A 23,177-nucleotide genomic window follows, 5' to 3' on the forward strand; every position below is an offset into this window, starting at 1 on the left:
ATGCAACAGTCAATATGTGGGGGCAGTTAACAATCTGAGGGATTTAGCAATTAGTCTGAGTGCCATTTTCAGGACGAATAGTCAAAGTTACTGTCCGTGCTCTTTCTTGGTCCACGTAAGCATGGCCGGTGTTGGGGGTGGGGAGGCAAGTGTAATCCTTGGTGAATGTAGGAAGCCGACATCCTTGGCCACCCTCCTTCACTGGCTGCACTAACAAAGGGGGGGGAGGCTGAGTGACCTTATTTTATGTAGGGGAGGCTGGTCCACATACATGTCCCTGCAAACAATTATAGGGCAGTAGTGGTGCTGTGGGAGTTTGGGAGCGTGGTGGAAAATGGGTTGCCAACAACCAATGGGCCCACAGAAGAAATTAATGTGGTAAAGCAATCAAAGTTAAAAGACGAAAAGAAACATACAATAGCTTCTCACTGCCCTTCAACCACTTTAAACTAATGTTAGGTTTATGGAAAATGAACTTTAAATAAAGTAAATGTGTGATTCTGTGATTGTGCCTGGAGTCGATACTTGAAAATGCATCCGGAATGTAGATGAAACCAGCATTACAAAACTGATGTAACATTTTTGGAGTTATTCAAAATCCTAACTTCAATGGCAAGAAAATAGTTAGATTTGCTGGTAATTAAGTACAAACAATATTCTATGTTAAGCCTAATGAATACATACCTAAATAAATACCAATACCATGTTTTTAGTACTGTTGCATATTAATGCCTTATATGTTTTGTGATGAATTTGGGGGAATTCACCCCTTTCCCCCAAGGGGGAGCCCCACTCTTGTGAGGCTAGGTAGATGAGCCCGCTACGCAACACCCTCCCTATGGGGAGAAGCATGTGGACCTCACTGGGAGAGACTCCCACTTTGGCCACAAGGACTCTCGTTCCTGTGAGGAACTCCCTTGAGACATCCACCGTATGGCTTACATGACCTGTTCGACAACATCGGAAGCGTCTGAATGTCACGACTGGGATGAAGAAACTCTTGGTGGATACCACAATCTTACAGATAAAGAACATGTCCCTTTAAATTCCAGTGTCCAATCCACTGGGATGAGTAGATTAAATAATGGACGATTGATGTACGAAGATGAGACAAGCCTGCAAGTTTGAAACTCACCTGAAGCAGCAGACTGGAAAGCTGAGGAGGAATCCAGAGGGAGACACTGGGACACCAGAGTCACAGTGCCAATTTGACACGGGAAACCCGCAGTGGAGAAACCCAGGGAGAGATAGTGGGATGCCAGAGGCATGGCACCCACCCTGCATGAGAAACCAGCAGGACGAAAGCCCGAAGGAAGAGATTGGGATGGTGATGCCGCGGCATAAAACCCGCATCAGACGTCCACAGGGCAGGAGCCCGAAGAAGAAAGGTGGTATTGAAATGACAGAATCCCTGTGGTGGACAGCCGTTCCCTCCAACATCACAGATACCACCCTGCATCAAAGGATCCAGGGTGTCTGATGCCCCATCAAAAACCATGCACACCAAAGTGAGACCACACTGAGAAGCACGCCAACAAAGTGCTGCTACAGTGGTCCAAGACCTGAGAGAAGGTCACCAAAGATGAAGGTCCCTGAGTACGTTCTCCCACATAATGAGGTAGCGGAAAGAACAGGCATAACAGATTGCCGAGAAGGGATCAATGTATTAAGCAAATTACTTGTATCAGTAGACATGACATGATTAAGTTAATTTCCTTCAAAGGCAACTTTAACTATGGGAATATAGGAGAAAATAATATACAGAGAAGGGAATTGTGTATAACAATACTCTGGGAACGGGGAGGCACAAGACAAATTGTACAAGAAGAAGAGAATATCAAAAGGAGAGATTATTTTGAACCCAAATTTGGAGAAACTAGGCAAGTGAAGCCAGTCAAGAATTAAGTAGGCCAAAGTAAGCTGAGGGACAATTGGCTAAGAGAGAAAGACTATTCAAACAGGAATATCTTCCCCAGATATGCTGGCGACAATAACCAGGAATGTATCACTGACATAGGAGCCCCAAAAGGGACTCAGAAGAAAAAGGGGAAGACTCCAAATTACACTTGAAGAGTTACTGAGACTGATACAAGACATCACAAAACAATTTGAGGATTGCCAATTAGTGAAGAAACCTAGAGACTGGTACTAGAAGTACCCTAAGGAGAAGGGAGCCATTGTTTACCTATTAGTTCGTTTTCATAGTGGTAGGCTCAGGATAGTTTTAGACAGCAGACTTTGCCCTTTGGACATTCACGACGGACGAGCACCATTAGTTAGTAATATAGTTAGGGACCACCCATCGAGACAGTGAAAGTTAGGCCTTATCTTACTTTGCTAAAAATCTTGTGAACCATGTCCATAACATATCTGTGTCCTTCTTCCGACCTGCCATAGTTTGCACTTGCTTTGACTGATGACAGCACAAAAGTGCCTTCAAAGCTTAATGTTAGGGATATTAGCAGTATTAACATTTATCCAGAAAATACCCACTCTGTGGTTGACTTTCAAACTATCCCCTTGATAAAGGCTGTTGACAGCAATTAAGTGAATAGGTGGACTGCTGACTCTGCAAACAGTTGGACATTCAAAGCTTCCTGGCTCTCAGATAAAGCGTACATGAATTTATTTTCAGACATTTGGAATGGGCCCTGTGGCAAGCCAACAGAACACATGTCACATAATATCCTTTCTCAACTACCTTATTTTTGTCAGGATGGGTAGTCGGGTAAAGATCTATAGGGCCAAACGGGGTTCTCTACAAATGAAAAAGTTGTTCCTTTCTTTGAACAGTATATGCAAATGGTTTAGGAAAGGATGAATTTTAGGGATTGAGATTTTCTTTTTGTCAAGGTCCTGGTCTCTCTGTGGAGCTCTGTTTGACTTTCCTTGTTCTAGGGATATAGTGCTGAACATGCTTCTTGTAAATTCCACGGACATAGTCATTATCTCACTTTACACTGAAGGATAATAGCACCTTGCTCGCACTGCCACCAGCCCCACATGTTCGCACCGCTTTGGTTCACCCTCCTGAACAGGGTTCAGTCAGATAGCTTCCTCCAGGTTCTCGGCCCTCTCTGCACAATGCCTTCTGTGCTTGCAGACATTTAGCTCCTTCAGGCCCGTTGGTTAGTGAAGGCAATTAATCTCTATCAAGCCAATCAACTCCTGCTGGCCTCTTATCTCTCAGATGGCTCCCAGCTCATGCAGGCATGCCAGGTGATGCAACCTACATAAGTCTGCTCTCTGCCTTCCACATGCTCTTTGTTCTGTTCTCTCAGTCCTTAAATCTGTCTCTGCTCCGTGTAACTGCCACCTTCCCCCTGGTATGTTGAGGTGTTTTTTATGCCTTCACCAGATTAGGTTCTTCTAACATAGATTTGGATTGGCCTCAGTCTGTTACTAATTCTTTTAGCTCCTTCTGATTGATTTACAGGTCTGTGTAAGTTATTGGAATCGCATGATGTTTTTGTTTATCCTTCCAGGTGTCTAAATGAGCCAACAGCCATCCTGGAGCCAAGCAAATGTCCCTTCTGCTGTCCATGGCTTTACGTGTTAAGACCTGGCTTTCAGACTGAAAGCATCAAAGGGACCAGATGTCTAAACATTCCTACTTTGCTGTTAGACCAAACACGATGTATTCATATTTATCAATAATTAATAAGTTATATAAATATTAATACCTTTCTCAATTTCTAACTCACAAACACATGAATTCACCACGATCATCTGTGTTTGAAAAACTGCATCCCATTAATGGGAAATCTTCATGTCAGAGCCTGTTGCATTTGTGGGCTGCTGCCGCCCTGTAAGATGGGGTAGGCACAATGTATTTGCCTATTGCTGGACTTTTGCACTTGTGTGCTGCTGCCCTTGAACATGGGTTAGTCACCATGTATTTTCCCACTGATTTCACATTAAAATTTGTGTGCTGCTGACACCCTGCAACATGGGGTAGGAACCATGTATTTGCCCATTGATTTGACTGTACATCTGTGTGCTGCCCTGTAACATGGGGTCAGGCTCAATGGATGTAATCACCTTGTACCTTTCTTTTTGTACTTTGCGTATGATATATTACCTTTTGCACGTTCTGCTGTTAAGAAAGGAAGAAGGCAATGTGCACGGAATCGCTCAGTGTACAACTTTGAATCTAAATATGTGCATACAATACCCAAGACTTGTGTATACTAAAACCCAGGAGTACAAATAAAGTGAAACAATAATACCAATATATGAAAAGGGATGTGGGGTAAGCACTTAGAACCTCCTTATGACTGAAAGGAAAGTCGGCAAACTCCTTACCCACTATGCTATTACAGATACTGACAGCGCTAAGCCCACGTAGAGGGCAAGCAAGGACAGGATCTGTGAGCTGACACTCTGGATGATACTGAATAAGGAACTTAGAAACAGTACTCACGAGGACCGGAAAGACCACTTGAATGTCAGTAAACTCACGAACCCAGTTGATCAAACAGGGACCCTGAAGGCTATAACAGCAATGAGTGGAGGAAACTAAATACATAAGACCCTAGTCAAGGGGCAAGTAGGAATAGTGATTATAAAATAGTGAGGAAAACAAAAGGGCAATCACACTGGGACTAGTTACAATAACACCCACACCTAATAATCAATGGGAAATAAATGCAGAAGTGCGATGGAAAACATGGAATGGATCCCAATAGAAAGTAAGGATCAGGAGCAGGGAAAATGATATCACAAAAGGAAACCTTAAGGCAGGAAGCTAAATCTATAAAGGGAAAGACTAAAGCATCAAGTTTTTCAGTAGCAAAGAACAGCAACAAAGAAACAGAGAACACAGGCAAATTGGGCAGCATCAAAGGGTAAAGCACAGAGAAAGGCTGCCTGCAGACAGAGGAAGACAGAAAGGGAAATCCAGAAAGCAGAAATCAATTAAGCACAAAAATCCAAAATCCAGGGCAGAGGAACAAGAAACAGGAACTAGGAACTAGGCACAAAAGCTAGGAACAAGGAACAAGGGACCAGTCACAACAGGAACACTGCAACAATGACCAGCGCTGGACTGAAGCAAACTGAGGCTTTTAAAGCTGCTTAACGAGCACACCTCTCAGGTGTGCCGCCTGCTGCACCTGCAGCCACAGGTGTTGCCTATCCTCCACCCAGCCTTGTCCTGCAAGGGAGGAGGTGAAGCAGTGAGCCAGGCATTCTGGGAAGCATAGTCATTTGATTAAAGTAGCATGCTGGCTGCCAAAAACCTGGAATGGATCCGGAAGGGAAGTAACTTGGAAAATAAGGTTTTAGCGCTCCCAATTCATCAGAACACTGTAGCATAAGGTTCGGAGGAAATGTCCAGTAGGGAATAAACCCCAAAACATGCCCCCAAGTGGCAGGAACGGGAGCGAAGGGAGCGAGCCGTGACACTATACCCCCTCCCACGGCCGACTCCAGGCGGCCGTTACCCGCACAAAACATCTTCCTTCCATGACAGGAGCGCTTTGTCTTCGGAGGTGGTACTGACGGAAACGATGACCCACGGGCAGAAGCAGAGGGACTGGAATGAATAGAATCAGGCCGCAGTCTAGAAGAGCCATAGGCAGATTTTCGGTGAGGAAGAGACTCATGGGTCGAAGAAAGGCATGAAGGACTTGCAGGACCCGAAGCAGAGTTGGAAGGTCCAGGAAGCTCAGTCTCTGGGAGCGAACACTCATACATCATTGAGGAGGGAGGCAGGCTGGTGCAACATGCTTTGGACAATGGTAGATGCTCTGGTAGCCTCCCTGCTGAGTGCGGACACACAGGAGGTGAGAAAATAGCAGGTTTCAGGAAATGTTCATGTTCAGAAAAAGAAGGTGGCAACCGAGGTAGAGGTTCGGATCTTCTCTCATCATTCATCTGGTTAAAGGCCTGTAGTTGAGGGTGACCAAGGTTCGACTGCATCTGTCCCACGCCTTGGGGGCCTGGAAGTCCAATGGGTTGTACGAGGCTGGCACTCCTGGTGTCAGTCATGTAGCCACCTTGTTGCACGTGGGATACAACCGCAGGGACTTTTGGCATACCGATAGGAGTGATAGACGCTGTACTTGGTACATCAGGCACACTCGCAGCAGGAGCAATAGCAGGCACATCTTGAACTGCAGCAGTCATACCCTTCCTTTGGCTACTAGCACCCGGATGGTGCAGCAGTTGGGGGGCCGTGCCCGTCCCCTCCCTCAGGCTCATGTGGGATCCGGCAACAAAAAGGCTGTCAAGCGGCTGATCCAAACCGGCCCCCAAATGTGAACCGTCCAGCCCGTTATCCTGGTTGGCTACTTGTTCGGTGTCTGGGCCATGGCGGATGGTATCCGTCTCCCTCTCGTAACACTCCAGGCAAATCCAACGGCCTTGCATGTAAGGCCCTCCCGAGTCGTGATCCAGCTTGATGTTTCTGGCAGAAGTCTCAGACTCAGATGTTGCATATGCGGGAGGTGCTGATTCTACAGTCAAGCAGTTGGGAGAATCAATTTGTGTAAAAGGCTGACCTTCTGGTGATCCTCCTGAAGCATAAGAAGGGCAGGTTGGACGTTCATCCGTAATAAATGGTTGGGATTCAGGAGGTAACTCTGAAGTAGATGAATCTGCAACATGATCAGACAGAGTAGACACGTACACCTCCGATATTGGCAGCGAGGCTGAGCAGGATATAGGTCTTTCATGAACTGAAGCCAAATTAGCAGTAGGCTCTGGGACCGGAGACAGGCCCTCAGGATGGGCTACCGGAGGCTCCATGGCTGAAGGATGATCCGCTGGATGAGTCACTGTAGCCGAAAACAGGCATACCAGAGGAAATTCAGAGGCTGAGGGCATGCAAGCTGGAGCCGTCTCGTTAGCTGAAGACAAACTTGTCAAGGTCTTTGGCTCTCACCACGTACATGGTAAAGGCTCTTGAGTGACTGGCAGACATAGCAATTGTTCATTGATTGAAGACACGTTTGACAACGATGACTGCAGAGCCGTAGACTGGATAATCGAAGAGTCAATAGTTGTAGGAGGACAGACTGAAGTCCCAGAAGTCGACAGGCACATTTGTGGCTCAGGAATGGAAAGCACCTTTAGGGCGGTTGACTCCTTGGCACCAGTAACCAAAGACTGAGCTGTACCCATGCCGTCCCTCTCCTTAGTGGATGACACAGAGTCTCTTCCTTTGTAGAAGTCAAAATCAACCAGAGGAATCACCATAGTAAAGTCTCTGTTAATCAGGATTTCGTGAAATGTCCATTCCTCTGTCTTAGCTTCTGAAAGTGGCATATTAACAATCAACAGTTCAGGAATTGCCTGCCGGGTCTTTGGTTCAGTATACTGTGGAATGAGTCCATCAAAACATGAATTGTGTACTGTCTTTGACTGTTCATTGTGACAAAAATTGGCAGAAGAAGGAGCGAACACAGAGGTAGCATAGTTTTCCACATCAGCTTGAAAGTCTACTTCAGTCTCAGCAGCTAGATCAAGGGCAGAACCTAAGCCTACAGTAGTGACTGATTCTGTGTATGCCACCATTGTGGATTGTGTTTGGGAATCAGAAGCATGTATGTGTTCAAGCTCAGAATCATGACAGACTGCTACACAGGAAATCTTAGGTAAAGGAGTGGCTTGTAAATCTTCAGCTAACGGCAATTCCTGACAAACAGTAGAACAATTGTCAGAACCTGTGCCCTGAATAAGTGCTGTGCTAGAAAGAGGACTTTCACTCCCAATAGATTTTTCATATTGACAAGTATCATGACCTACAAAAACCTCCGCACTCAGGGATTGAACAGTATTCACTTCAACGGATAAAGTTTGAGGTGTATTCAGAAAAGACCGTAAGGTTTTATTCTCCTCTAGTAAAGTAATGTATTCTTGTTTTAACTCCTCAAGTTCAGCTTTTAGCATGCCCCGCCTTAACTGTACATCCCTATCAGTAGGCACAGGGGAAGGCATGGTAGCACCAGGGCTGGATCCTGCCCTAGCCATCCGGATGTGCACTGATTGTACATTGTCATTTACTGCTTGCAGGTTTTGTGATCTATACTCTCTCTTACCGACTTGGTCTGTGTTACCCTTAAGCAGACTACTGACATCAGACATCTTGACATTAGGGACTACAGTAAGTACTTGTGCAGAGGAGTAAGCAATAGACTGAGGGCTGAAAACAGAAGATATGCAATGAACCCCTCCATTCTTTATGTTTGAATCATGAAACTGTTCAATCTGAGGTAAAGCCCAACCTGAATCATGGGGTTCAACAACAGACGTACTTGTGTGTAGTAAATCTAACAGTGTGTTGTTTTCCGCTGCTAAGGCTTGTGCGGACATGGAATCTGGATCAAAATTAAAGACAGAACTAGGATCAGGCAATGTACGATGGGCCATCCTGTGGGTAAAATACTTTGCACGTAAATACCCATTTGTAACAAGGAGTTCATTTAAGTCAGGATCAATGATTTGATTGTCACAGGTAAACTTAAGGGAAGTTTTCTGTACAAACTTGTTAGTGGCCTTGCTGCCTTTCTTTCTTAAACTGGCCATATTCAAACGGGAATAACGGCTGGTCATTCTGTTAAGAAAGGAAGAAGGCAATGTGCACGGAATCGCACAGTGTACAACTTTGAATCTAAATATGTGCATACAATACCCAAGACTTGTGTATACTAAAACCCAGGAGTACAAATAAAGTGAAACAATAATACCAATATATGAAAAGGGATGTGGGGTAAGCACTTAGAACCTCCTTATGACTGAAAGGAAAGTCGGCAAACTCCTTACCCACTATGCTATTACAGATACTGACAGCGCTAAGCCCACGTAGAGGGCAAGCAAGGACAGGATCTGTGAGCTGACACTCTGGATGATACTGAATAAGGAACTTAGAAACAGTACTCACGAGGACCGGAAAGACCACTTGAATGTCAGTAAACTCACGAACCCAGTTGATCAAACAGGGACCCTGAAGGCTATAACAGCAATGGGTGGAGGAAACTAAATACATAAGACCCTAGTCAAGGGGCAAGTAGGAATAGTGATTATAAAATAGTGAGGAAAACAAAAGGGCAATCACACTGGGACTAGTTACAATAACACCCACACCTAATAATCAATGGGAAATAAATGCAGAAGTGCGATGGAAAACATGGAATGGATCCCAATAGAAAGTAAGGATCAGGAGCAGGGAAAATGATATCACAAAAGGAAACCTTAAGGCAGGAAGATAAATCTATAAAGGGAAAGACTAAAGCATCAAGTTTTTCAGTAGCAAAGGACAGCAACAAAGAAACAGAGAACACAGGCAAATTGGGCAGCATCAAAGGGTAAAGCACAGAGAAAGGCTGCCTGCAGACAGAGGAAGACAGAAAGGGAAATCCAGAAAGCAGAAATCAATTAAGCACAAAAATCCGAAATCCAGGGCAGAGGAACAAGAAACAGGAACTAGGAACTAGGCATAAAAGCTAGGAACAAGGGACCAGTCACAACAGGAACACTGCAACAATGACCAGCGCTGGACTGAAGCAAACTGAGGCTTTTAAAGCTGCTTAACGAGCACACCCCTCAGGTGTGCCGCCTGCTGCACCTGCAGCCACAGGTGTTGCCTATCCTCCACCCAGCCTTGTCCTGCAAGGGAGGAGGTGAAGCAGTGAGCCAGGCATTCTGGGAAGCATAGTCATTTGATTAAAGTAGCATGCTGGCTGCCAAAAACCTGGAATGGATCCGGAAGGGAAGTAACTTGGAAAATAAGGTTTTAGCGCTCCCAATTCATCATAACACTGTAGCATAAGGTTCGGAGGAAATGTCCAGTAGGGAATAAACCCCAAAACATGCCCCCAAGTGGCAGGAACGGGAGCGAAGGGAGCGAGCCGTGACATCTGCCATGTTGTAATTCACCTTGTACACTTCCTTTTCTGTAACCTGAAGCACTGAAACCAAGTTTAAGCACCTAGATGCCTCAGGGTTTTCCGCGCTATGTAAATAAATAAACTATGATGTAAAATTATTAATTTCAGTCCAAATTGTTTAGAATGCACCTCTGTTACATGTTCAGAACCTTTTGGTCCTATTAAATTAGGCAGAGTTTTCTCTACAAATGTCAACCTGTCGAACAATATGATGGGAATATTTCACCAATCAAAAATTGTGGTGATGTATGGCATTGCGTGGGAAATTGTATAGTCTATATATGTAGAAACCCACAGGAAGTAGAGCGATCTGGGATACTGAAGGTCTGCGGAGGGGAACTTTGTAGGAATGTGGAAGTGCTAGAGTGGGATAATACCTTGAATACCTTGAGAGAAGGAAAAAATTCCCCTGGGCCGCCCTGTTCAAGAGGAACCCGGAGGCAGACTTCACCTGAACTGAGCTTTTTTTCCTGGTATCGATGAAGCAGACAAAAGTGAAAGCCTACCTGACTAGGGAGATTACCTGGAGGCTGTGAGCGTCCTTGCTGGTTCTATGCCTTAAGGGTTGTATTTAAAAGTGAGTATATAAAATGCCACAATGTGATTACAGATATGTCCTCAAGAATCCTTTAACAATAATTCCATCAAAGGGGATATAACTCGAAGGGAAATTAATTGGGCAAATTATTTTAAAAATAACTATTTATTGTGCATTTGTAAGGCGCTTATACATAAAGTAAATTGTGTTTCAAAGCGCCCACAGGGCAGCAGGGAGGGAACAAGGGAATGAAAGGCAAATATAATAACAATGGAGAGAAAGAAAGAGACACTTCTTCTAGGCCTTGTGAGCATTCAGAGCGTGCAAGTGCAGAGAGAGTGATGGGACAGGAGGAGAGCGGTAAGTGCTGGGAGTTCCAATAAGGAAGTGCTAGGGAGTAAGTTGCAGCAGCTGTTAAGTGCCAGGCAGGGATGACTTTGTGAGAGTGCTCAAGTGCATGCCTGTGAGACAACACCGACCAATGGGTGCCCAAAGGCAAGTGCTGGGAGTGGGCACAGGTTGAAGGCGATTGGGAGGGGGATGCCATGGCCCAGAAGGATACAGAAGGCCCTGGTCACCAATCTCAGTGACTGGTTTTTAGCAAGGGAGGGAGAGTACAAAGGAGCAGCTTCTGGAATTTGAGGAGATTTGGCTTGAGACGGAGAGGAAGGGAGAGGCTCTTCCAGAGGAGGGAGCCAGCCAAGAAAAGAGATTGTCTGCCAGCTCGCTGTTTTGAGAAACGTTTGACATGCAGAAAGTTTGCGGCGGAATAGAGTAAAGATGTGGAGGGAGAGTATTTGGTGAGAGCCGGTTGTAGATAGCGTGGTCCCTGGCCCCAGACAGCCTTGTGAATGATGCAGAGGGATATGAATTTGATACTTGCAGCATCCAGGAGCCAGTGGAGAGATTTTAGGGCTGGGAGATGTGGTCACTGGGCTTGAGGCCAAGGATAAGTCTCACAGCCCTATTCTGGATAAGCTGGAGGGGATGGAGAGAATAAGAGGGGAGATTAAGGAAGAGGCGGTTGCAGTAGTCCAGCCTAGAGAGTACCAGAGCTCTAGAGACATTGAGCTTCTGGGGTAAAGTGAGGAAAGGAAGGGTTCCTTGAGGAGGTGGAGTTGAAAGTGGGCCTTCTTGGCAAGGTCCTGGGTGTGAGGGAGGAAGGAGAAAGAGGAGTTGAAGATGACTCCAAGGTTTCTGGCTTCAAATAAGGAGCCCATAGAAGGAGGCCAGAGTGAAGGGAAGAAAGAGGGAGCAGGAGTCCCAATGGGAAGGATCTCAATCTCGCTGGCATTGAGGAAGAGACCATTGGAGACACACCAGGACTGAATGGCAGATAGGCAGTTAGGAATGATGGAGGAAGTAAGGAGAGGATCGTTTGAACAGGAGTTGTGTGTCGAGGGCATAACACCGGAAGTAAGGGGAGAAAGTGGAAATTAGGTGTGCAAGCGGAGCAAGATAGATGTTGAAGATAGATGTTTAAGAGCCAGGGAGAAAGGTTGGAGCCTTGGGGAACGCCCCAGATGGCGATAGCTGTGGGAGAGGAGGAAGAGCCTATGAATGATGAGGGTTTACTTGTCAAATACATTGTGAAATAAACTAAAAACATGCACTGTAAATGAGCTTTTGAAATAAACCAGGAGGGTCAAGTGGATTTGGATTCGTGTTTGAAAAACTGAACCTGTGAGACAAGTTGCTCATCTTGGGTAATGGAACATGAGAGTTGATGAACTACAAATTCTGTCTTGAGGACGGAGCCTTTTGAACTGTGTTGCCTTGGAGTTATGGAATGGCGCCCCGAAGATTGTATGGAACAGTATTACCTTAAGTTTCAGACGGTAATTGTGAGACTTTCGTAAACTTGGAGAAGGGGAGCTGAAAGAGAGCTGTGAGCTGGAAGAAGCTCAGAACTTTGAGTTAAACACTTTTTCTTATATTGACATCCTTACACATTGTTTAGCTTTAGTTCTGAGGGAAAGTATAGGTTTTGGACACAGACAGACCTTTAAGTTGAACTCTTTGATTCTGTCACGATCTATGCCCCTGACCCCCTCGGGTATAAGTGCCCCCTGGCAGCAGTGGGGCTAAGGCCCTTCACACCGGCCCCAAGGGCCTTAAAACTCCATCAGAAACATACATGGGGTCAGTCCTGGTGCCTTTGGCGCCAGGCTCATTATCGGGAATAAAGCAATACCAGTTTTGGACTTTAATCCAACATGGAGGCCTATTACACAGCTCAGTTCTTTAGAACCAAGCCATGCTGTCTAGTGGGTTGGGTGTGGCTGGTCCTGGAACTACTTGGCCTGGAACTACTTTACCTAGGCTATTTAAACCACACCCAAACAGCAGAACATGCTTAACGTTATTTGCACTCCTGCAGCGTAATGCTCACCGTGTCCAGCTCCTGCTCATCTGCTTCTCCGTTGGCCCGATCCTCAAGCCCTAGATCCAGATTCCATTAATAACCTAGAAGAACAAGAACAGCATTAGCGAGCAAGAAAACTTACCTGTGAAGTAACCAGCCTTGAAACCCATCATGCGCTTCGCTTACCTCGCCCATCTCAGGAGTTCGCCGGAACCTTCAAAGGTAAAGAAAGAAGGACAGCATTAATAACAATTGTTACCTGGGCAAGCAGCGAGTCCTGGCAGCACCCTGCACTTCTCTTACCTCGCCCACCTCCGGGTTTCACCGCAACCTGCAAGGGAGAAAGAACAAGGTCAGCATTAACAAAGCACTTACCTGTGCAAGCAGCACTTCGGTCGCTCATCACTCCGTAACATCACCACAATCTGAACAAAGAAGAGAAGAGAACACAGGTTAGCAATTAACACCAATAAACAGCGCAGTGCTCCGCATCAATAACTCACTGTGGTCTTTGCCATCAGCGTGGCAACTCCGAGATCGCAACCAACCCTGTGAAAACAAAGAGACATTGTTAGGGAACAGCATAGTGGAGCAGGACGCTGAGAAGACAGAGAAAACAGAGGGAAAGTAAGAGACAGAATAAAGACGGAAAATACGTTATAACTCACCTGGGTGAAAGCAGGCAGAGTCGGAGTCACAGCTGGTCTGGACCCGACATAAGGGCACACGGACCAGTGAAGCAACTAGGTCCACGGAACGCCCGCACCAATGACGCGCCACTGCACAGAGACGCAGGACGGAGAGTTCAACGCGCAAAAACCTAAGGTGAGCAATAACCCCAAGGGAGGGGATTTGGACCAGAGGGAGGTGGGAGTCCACCCATCACAGAACCAGCATTTTAACCCTCCATTCTCCTGTTATAGGCGCTACCCAACGTCTGGCACATAAAAAAGCAGAGAGGGGTTCAGGATAGCGCTTAGACCTCCATCCAGTATCGTGTGGCGCCCCCGTGGATACCAGGTGAGCATAACAGATTCATAATTTTTTAGATTTATTCAGGTAGGGAAATCCCTCCTTAGTATAGGGCAAGGTAGGCCTTCTACCATCCTGACATTTGAGTTAATAGCTTACTTTGTTTTAAATCTGTTGTCTGTGTCATCATACTTCATGATGCCTTCACAGGTTCCATAACCTGACCCAGAAATAATAAACCAAGAACTGTGAACGCCTAGTTATTAAAAAAGTGACATATTGGGATTAAAGGGAAGCTTAGCTGAGCCACTTGACTCCATAGAAATGTTGCAAATGTAAATAAACACTAAATTCTCACTCATGACATAGCACAACGAGTAGAGCCATGTACTAGATAAAATCAATCTGCAAAGTGAAGTGGGAGTGATGCTTCAAATTTCAGAACATCCTAGAATTATATTCCTAGATTGTGTAGATGAACTAATATTTAGTATGTTCTAGAACGAAAATTTAGATTCCCTAAAAACCGTAGGCTTTTGGTTTTCATGTAACCAACCAGAGCTTGTATTTCACTTACATACATATACTAAAAATCAACAGCACCACATCTGACTTGGGAATGTATTCCCAATGGGGAATGCACATGAAATCCAATAAATGTGCAATGTCATTTTTCTGGGCATCTCTTATCTGATTTAAAAAAAAAAATGTTAAAGGTGGGCTTTATGCTTCTTTGATCAACTTATATGTCAGACTTTAGTACCTAGTCAAACAATCAATCTCAAATTCTAGAAGCAAAACGGTAAAAAGAGCTTTTGGCACAATGGTATGCAATGCAAAGAAAGTGGTTCAGCGTTCCCCCTGGACCAACCATATGCTCTCAATCCTCACTTATTTAAATTAAGTTCAAATTAATATTCATTAATTAATGATACATTGAGTAGTGATGCCATTTTTGAAACATATTCAAGACCAGTTGTATAACTCAGTTAATTTACTCCATCATGGAAGGCAGTGAGCATTAATAGGTGTTGTATAGCCAATGCATTTCGGAACCGAGTTTGTTAAAACACTGCTACTGTATGGACGGTTTATCACTGAGTTTTAATCCTGCAACCTCCTCTGGTTTGAAAGGTGTGCACCAAAATGGCCTGCAAGAAAGTATAGTAACTCTAAACGAGTGCATACTCTGAGTGCCGAGGTTGTGCTCTTATCTCATACAAATGGTTGTCATTGACATTGGAGAAAACAAGTAATCTTAAAAAGTGTGGACACTGTCCGAAAAGCGGCTATGCCAATATTAAATTGTACATAATGTTTAGAAATAGTTAAATAGAGCTATAGATGCCGTTTAATTCTTTAATGATTGTGTGTGTTCTGTATTTTAGTGAGGTTTTCACAGGCAGGTAATTTCTTCTTTTTATAAACAAACTGCCTCTGTTAGTATGATACTGTGGTGTCTTCCCAGCATAAAGTTAGAGGACCAATTTTAGTTGCAATTTTTAATTTAAATAAACTAGAGTATTGACTCCAAATACAGTCTGTTTCTTATCCCAGAGTTGTAGGATGGGATTGTATACTAAGAGGTGTTAAATCACAGGATGTGCCTTAACGGAATAAAATAATTGTATTCGAAAAAGATAGTAGACTAGATAGATGTGTTTTTGATGTGTTGTATATACTCCTAATGAAGTGCCAGACAACATGTACATTTGTTTTATTCCTTAGTTTATTTTTGTCATTTCATTTTGGCCCTTCTAGGTTGACACGTGTTTCGGCTCCCTAGCCTTTATAAAAGTCGGGCGTCCATTCACTTCATAATCGATTCCCCTCCTTATTTCAATGTCCCATATTAGTCCTGGGATAATCCCTTCCTGCTCGTATCTACAGCTCACTCCTGTCACTTTGCTCACATCGGCATTCGTGTTCTTGATGTGATATCTACATCCTTTGGTTGTCTACATCTTTTATAGATTCTGCTTTCCCGAGTGTGGTAGAGATGTGTTGTCTAGCTTCAAGGCCCTTTTTTCTAATCAAGTTTTTCCTCATGTGCGTTCACACCTCCTTCTTATTATCTTGCTCTATTTATTGAACGATGTGCCAATTCCTCTCTAAGCAGGGTACAGTTTACTAAAACAGAAAGAATTAATGATAATGGTATTTCTGAGACACCTACTCATATTTTGGAATAAAAAAAGAATGTTCAGTTTTAAAATAAACATTGTAAAGCATGAAGTAGAGGAAAGAATTCTGAGGCCATCAGGACATTATTTTTGGTATGTTTAGAGTAATCATGGGTGCAAGCATTCGATAACTGCATGCCATCTCGCCTGCCAGTGACTGCGCTGCTGCTGGGGAATGGGTAGAAATGGACTCACATGCCATTGCGGTCTTGCACAGCACACCGGGTCCTTATCCTGCTCCTTCAAGCTCCGCCTGGCTCTGCCATTGGCCCAGTTGCCATTACCATCATTGGTCCAGCTGTCGTCCGGGTCTCGTGAAGGATAACGTGACCCCAGAACCCTTTCTACATCCTCTGGTTCTGCGCCGGCTGACTCTGTCAGTGCCTTCCATCTCGTCTGCCAGGGACTGCGCTGCTGCTGGGGAAGGGGCAGATGTCGACCCATCTACCATCACGGTCTTGCACTGCATACCGGGTCCCTTTCCCTGCTCCCTCCCACTGCCTCCGGCTGACCTGCCTGGCCCAGCCATTGGCCCAGCTGCCATCACCATCTTTGGCCCAGCTGACGACTGGGCCACGTGAAGGATCACCTGCCTTGCCCTATGTCTCCATGATTCTAGGACGCTCTAAGCCCTTGGCCGTCCCATTCAAATGATGGCCTTCTAAGGGCTTTGACTGCTCCCGTTTGTCTCTGTTCGCGCCTGATAATGCGCTGATCTCCTATCCATTTGTTCTTCTATCTACCTTTTTATATTCTCTGGTGTCTCCATGTCTTGTCCTATCCCATCTAGAATAACCCACAGTACTTTTCCTCAGTTTTAAACAAAGAAAGTGTAAGTTACAGCAAAACAAATCAAGGATGGAGTGGGATTTATTGCAGACTGAGCAAGCGTTAAAGAGGTAAAAATTAAACAGGGGCGAAGCGTCCGAAGTCATTTGAGGACAAAAAAGATTGGAGTCCTTGCGGGTGGCCATCATTGTTTCAGAAACATACTTGAGACTTTCCTGTTGCCCAGGTATAAATAAGGTTTCCTTAAATTCGTTTCTCCTTGGTTTGTATCTGTGTCAGCATGCTACTATCAAGTGAAAGACTGCTGCACAAACTGGTGTAACAATAACAGCTTACAACAGTAATTAGGGTTACTAATGCCTTTCTTTGCCATCAACCCATACAAATTGCATATAGGCGCATTATAAATACCCAATAAATAAAATAAATGATCTATGCCTTTTGTGTGGACATTTAATGACACTTGTATAAGTTTTAGCTTTGTAATCTTTGCCATGGTGTTTATCCTTTTGATTTGCAAATATATGCATCACTGTTATCCGGAAATAGAGGTGGACTTGGCAAGGACACTTGGCATGAAAAGCAACGCAAATCACAGAAATAAATTGACCTTTACAAAGCATCCATTGTGATACATGATAATTACTTCATCAGGTGCAGGCATCCCCTTTTGGTCCTTCAGAATACATCAACGTACTCTCACCATTGTATAATGTTTTGTTTTTTAATGTAAGTCACACAGAACCCCAACCCAAAATTAAAATCTGATATTTTAGGAATGGTAATGCTGGCCTGTCGCTGTGCTCTGTTTGTACATCACAGTCTGAAAAGACAACATGTAGCCTTTTCTGTTGTCTTTTATAAGTGTACAAACCTACTAAAGTGCATTAGAATAATTATGCCTGTTTGTAGGGGGCCTACCCCTTTTAATGCTAGGGAGGTGAGCCTGCTCCGCAAGACCCTCCATTGGGGTCTGGGCAAGTGGGACCTCTTTGGTAGGGACTCCCCCTTACGGGGACAAGGACTCCCATTCCTGTGAGAAACTCCCTAAGCCACATAGCCTAGTAGCATACATGGGACTAATTGCTACAAAGATACCCGTTTGGCTGAGAGTAAGGCTGAAAACTACCAGCATGAAGAAGGAAATGTAAATCTCTTTTTAGGAGATCATGCATACTTAACTGGGATGAGTGGAGGAAGTTGGAGGAGCAGAGAGTACCCTATGCCGGGGAAGCCGCCTGATGTGAGCATGCCAGGAGGCGGACCAGAGAACAGTCATGGAGCCGGCAACTTTCGAAGGGATGCTCAATGCCTGAGTGAGCTGCTGGAGACCTGGTATATCCAACAACATGAGAACTATTGCACTGCAGGAAAGCAGAGTCCTGCTGCAGGTGGTCACAAGACCATGTCTCTACCGTTGTGGGCAGGGCACCCACCCAAGCATGCCGAGACCATCCGAGAAGGTAACTGGAAGCGTGAGCAGCTTCCATGCGGCAAAGCCTTTTTACAGCAGAAATGAAGCCGAGAATGGGAGACCAAGGAGCAAGCAGAACGAAAGAGTCATTGGGAACGTGAGCATCTTACAAATCACCCACTCCGCATACGTCAGAAGGACAATCGGTAACAAGGGCACGATGAAGGGAAGGAATGAGAAACCCAGTACCGGAGAAGAGCACCAGAGTGAATGCAATGCAAGAGTCTGCAATGTTCCTCAGCCTACAGAGAGGTAATGTAGAGAACAGGAAAATTGAGAAGTCTCCGGGACAATGGAAGAGGAACTCGACCCAGTACTCACAAAGAGTTACTTAATGTAAACCTATGTAATTGAAACTGTATAAACCTGAGAAGGAGGGAATTTAATAATCCTGGGTGGAAAGTCTATGAAGGCTCCAAACCAGAATCTAATGACAAAAGTAAAATACTATATGTGCAACAAGCTGCAGAGATAAGAAACTGTGACATAAAGTCTGGTAACTGAGGAGGACGGATGAGTTTGTCAAGTATAGAACGTGGCAATAAAGAGAGAATCCATAAGTGGGGAAAGATCAAGTGTGCAGAAACTTCCACCAAGCTTTGACAACCTGGATCAATAGACTATGGGAGGTCTAAAACCGCCAACCAATAAGTGAGAAAGGATCTCAAGGAGGGTTGGCCTAAATATTTTGTTAAAGAGATTATCAAACCTAAGAAGGTTTTAGGGTAATTAAAAGTTAATTCTAGAAATACAGAGACTATATGTGAGGAATATGAGGGCATCCTCACTTCTTTCCCCAACATAACCTACTCCCAGGTAGCCAGGGAAAGGCTGTCGCTATCGGATCCTGACCCTGGGGGTGGATATGCAAGAGAGTACTACCTGAGTGGAGGAGACTTGGGGAGTGGAGACGAGACATCCTTGGGTGAGACACCATATGCCCCATTCTCCTTTCATGAGTCCGCCATCTCCCAGGCCTTTATAGGCTACTGCCAGCCCCTTCCCTATTTCTCCAGTAAAACATTCCCCAATATACCCCAGTTGGGTACGGGGACGAAGAAGAGACAAACCAGAGAAATAAATCTTCTTTTTATTGACTCACACATGTACACACACCAGTTAAGTACTGGGACGAGGGGGAGGCAAGCAAGAGCAATGCAGAAGTCCCAAGCCGGCAATGAGCGGTCTAGTCCTTTTTGGACCAATCAACCTGGTGGGAGCTTTAAAAGCAGCAAGAACTGTGAAAATAGTCAGCTGTGGGAGCAGATCTACGGACTGCTGGAGGAGCGCAGACCTCTCCTGAAAGAGAGCATGGCAGACAGAGTGCTTGAGAGCCCCGGTTAGAAGCAGCGTTTATGCGCAGGAAGCAAGACTGAAGGAAGCTGGAGGCCTGTGTCGAAGTACAGAAAGGGAACTGGCGTGACCAAGCAAAGCTTCGTAGTGAGGCCAACAAAGCTGCGAGAGAAGCATCGGTGGAGGGAGCAAAGTCATGGAGAGCTGTGGAGGAAGAGTGAGGCGCTGCATGAGAGAGAGAGAGAGAGAGAGATATATATATATATTTCTGAGGCTTGTGGAATCTGCTTAGATCACATGCTGTGCATAGGCCGACATCTAGTGCAAGCTGCGGAGTATTACAGTTTGTTTTTCGGAACTCGAAAATGGGCGTCGACACAGGCGTGCCAGTAATTCTATCCCTAGTGTGACGTCCACTGTACCCAAGATCCCTCACGCGTCTAGGATCCTCAGATTGTTTTTTTCCGCCATACTGGTCGGAAGCATCTTGCGGAGTCCCCTGGCCTTAGCCATACTTTTGCTAATTATTGAAGTTTAAAATTATTTATTGACATCCTTCCCCACCCCAACGTCGACCCTCAACACTCGACGACGGCTGGAGAAGACATCGGCCGTCGGCTGCTGCACGACGGATCTGGGCCTCGGAAGGCCGCTGGCCTCGGCCCTGCAAGTAGGGAGAGTGGGGGGTGGTACATACTCTTCACTCTTGGTATATAGGTACACCTTATATATTTCCTACACTTACCAGCCCGCTGCCTCAAGGTGCGTATGGAGGGTACCCCTTTCCAATTCTGCCCCAAGCGCAAATACCCTTGGGTCGACAGGCACGCCACGTGCAATCTCTGCTTGCCGAGGGACCACCCCGAAGCGAACTGCAGAGCGTGTAGTAGGTTTAAACCTAAGACACTTAAGGACCGTTCGACAAAGCGTTGGGCCCACCACGCCAGGCAGGCGGCCATGGCAGCGGAGGGCGCCTTCAGCGATGGCAGCGACGCCGTACTTTCGGACGGCGAGGGCATTACGGCGTCTAAAGACTGCCGAGCGCAGGTCCCCGACCTCGGAAGGTTGTCCGGCAGGGCGGCTATGGGGAAGACCCCCAGCGACGCAAGCGCTACACACCCTACACACACTAAGCACACTAAGTCCAACCGAACCTCGACGACGTCGACTTCTCGGAAAGAGGCACAGATAGAACGGTCCGACTCGGTGTCCTCTGGGCGCTCTCGATCGAGATCGCCTCATGACGCAAGGCAATCATCCACTCTTGCCAAGAGTGCCTCGCTCCCTAGATTAACGGAAGTTCGATCGTCGGAAGACGAAGACGACTTCCACCCCAGGCCGCGCTCCAGGAGACCGAGGCCGCAGTTAACACCAGCGAGGCCCCACGCTCGAAACACACAGATACCTCTCCCGACCCTCGACGCCAGGCGTCGAAAGTCTCTGGGGCCTCCAAGGGGCAGGGAAAACATTTTTCCACGCACGGGGAAGGGGGGAAACAGCGGAAAGCACAGCCTTCCACTCCTGTAAGACCATCCTTCCACCCTAAGCAGACAGACAAACACAAATCTACTGGGACATCAACATCCAGCAAGGGTACCCTTGATAAGTCCCCTAAGTTGCCTACTAAAGTCATACCCTGTTCCAAAGAATGGTCCAGTGAAGATATAGACAGGGTCATGTCAAGGATGTCTTCCTTGGCTGATTTTTATGACAAAAACCCAGAACATTTCCTTTCGTATGACCCTCAAGGGGCCACACCCTCTGGCTCCTCTGATCCTATCCCCCTAAGTAAAAAGGCCCGGTTCGAAGAAAGACCTGAACCCTTCGAGGTGCAGCCTTACTCTATGGAGGAACAAACCGGGACTGAATACTATGCGGATGATGAGGACCTGGAGGAGGTAGAAGATGAGCAGGAAATTTACAGAGTAGATTCCCCGGTAGAGAGCGAAGCCCCAGTTACCGACTCGCCAGTTGATAACCAGCCCCTCCTGAATGAAGTTCTCGCTCGCGCAGCAGAACATTTTCACATCGACACCCACGGTGTACAGGAGGAAAGGGACTTCGCAGAAGAGTTGGTGGGAGAGAGGAGGCCGGTCTCTCAGACCATCCCTATCCTTAAATCCATCCAACGTAGAATAGATCCATCCCTGGTGAATCCTAACCTCACCAGAGCCGTCAACCCCAGAGTCGAAAAACTCTTTCGGGCAGCCCAGTCTGACCCTCTTTATATAAGAGGACATCTTAAACCAGACTCCCTAGTGGTTACCAACACTCGGAAGAGGGCTGGGACACCCTTATCGTCGTCAGAAGCTCCTCCCGACAAGGAGAGCAAAAAACTGTACGGGTTTGGCAGGAAGGTAGCCTCAACGTCCGCCTACCAAGCAAGGATTGCAAACTCCACCACCCTGTTGGCAAGTTACAACTGCCATCAATGGGAAGAGGTCGCGGCGCTCATAGCCTCTGCTCCTGAACCGTTAAAGGGCCAGTTGGCTCGGATCTCGGCAGAAGGGAGAGCCGTGTCTGGTTGCATATTAAAAGCAACTTTCGACGCCGCGGACAACGCAGGAAGATTGATAGCAGAAGGTACTGTTATCAAGAGACATGCGTGGTTACGGCAGTCGGGGTTCAAAACAGAAACCCAGGCTTCATTAATAGACAAGCCGGTGGAACCCGATCTATTGTTTGGAAAAGCGGTCGAAGACGCACTTAAGAATGCCAAGGACGAATACGAGACTCTCAAATCCCTTGGCCAGCTTACCAACAAACCCCCTAACCAGAGGGGGAATAGTAATTTTCGTCGCCCACGCGGCCAAAATTCACAAAGAGGCAACTATGCCCAAGGACAGGGTACACAATGGAACAACAACCAGCAGTCTACCCAAAGTTACGGCAGGGGTAACAAGAGAGGTCGTGGAAGAGGCAGAGGCAGCCCCAACAAGGGAGGTGGCACGCCTCCACCAAAGCAGTGACGCTCAGTTCAGGGTCCCTTCTCACGCAACCCCAGTAGGGGGACGCATTTCCAACTTCACCCAGGCTTGGGAAGGGATCACCTCGGACAGATGGGTGCTGTCAACAGTGTCCACAGGATATTGTATAGAATTACTGCAGCGTCCCCGGAACCACCCTCCACGACAAAGAATACACTCCTTAGAACATCAAAAGATCCTTCTCGAGGAGATCGCCATTCTGCTAGAAAAGGACGCGATAGAACTCGTCCCAGGACACCAGGTAAACAAGGGTATCTATTCAACTTACTTCCTTGTGCCAAAGAAATATTTGACAATGCGCCCAGTATTGGACTTACGGCCTGCCAACAAGTATGTCAAGCCCCAAAAATTCCGTATGACCACGCTACAAGAGGTAATCCCCCTCCTAAAAAAGGGGGATTACATGGCAACCTTGGATATGAAAGATGCTTATTTTCATATTTCCATGCTCCCAGCGCACAGAAAATACTTGCGCTTCAAGGTGGACAGTCGCCACTGCCAATTCAAGGTACTGCCCTTTGGGATAGCTTCAGCACCAAGGGTATTCACCAAGGTACTGGCGGTGGCAGCTGCACACCTACGCAGGGAGGCAATCCCAGTGTACCCTTATCTGGACGACTGGCTCATAACGGGGGAAACCCCAGGAATTTGCAGGTCAAACATTCAGAGAACTATCGACCTCCTCC

The 23,177-nt window shown here is 46.1% G+C and overlaps 1 protein-coding gene across 2 annotated transcripts in view; it reads left to right on the top strand.

Moving 5' to 3' along the window:
- ZNF407 (zinc finger protein 407) overlaps positions 1-23,177 on the top strand; it is a 2,669,902-nt gene that overhangs the window by 1,850,508 nt on the left and 796,217 nt on the right. The window lies entirely within an intron of this gene.

This window comes from Ambystoma mexicanum, chromosome 5q (genome assembly GCF_040938575.1).
Source record: "Ambystoma mexicanum isolate Mex_15411 chromosome 5q, UKY_AmexF1_1, whole genome shotgun sequence".
NCBI lineage: Eukaryota > Metazoa > Chordata > Amphibia > Caudata > Ambystomatidae > Ambystoma > Ambystoma mexicanum.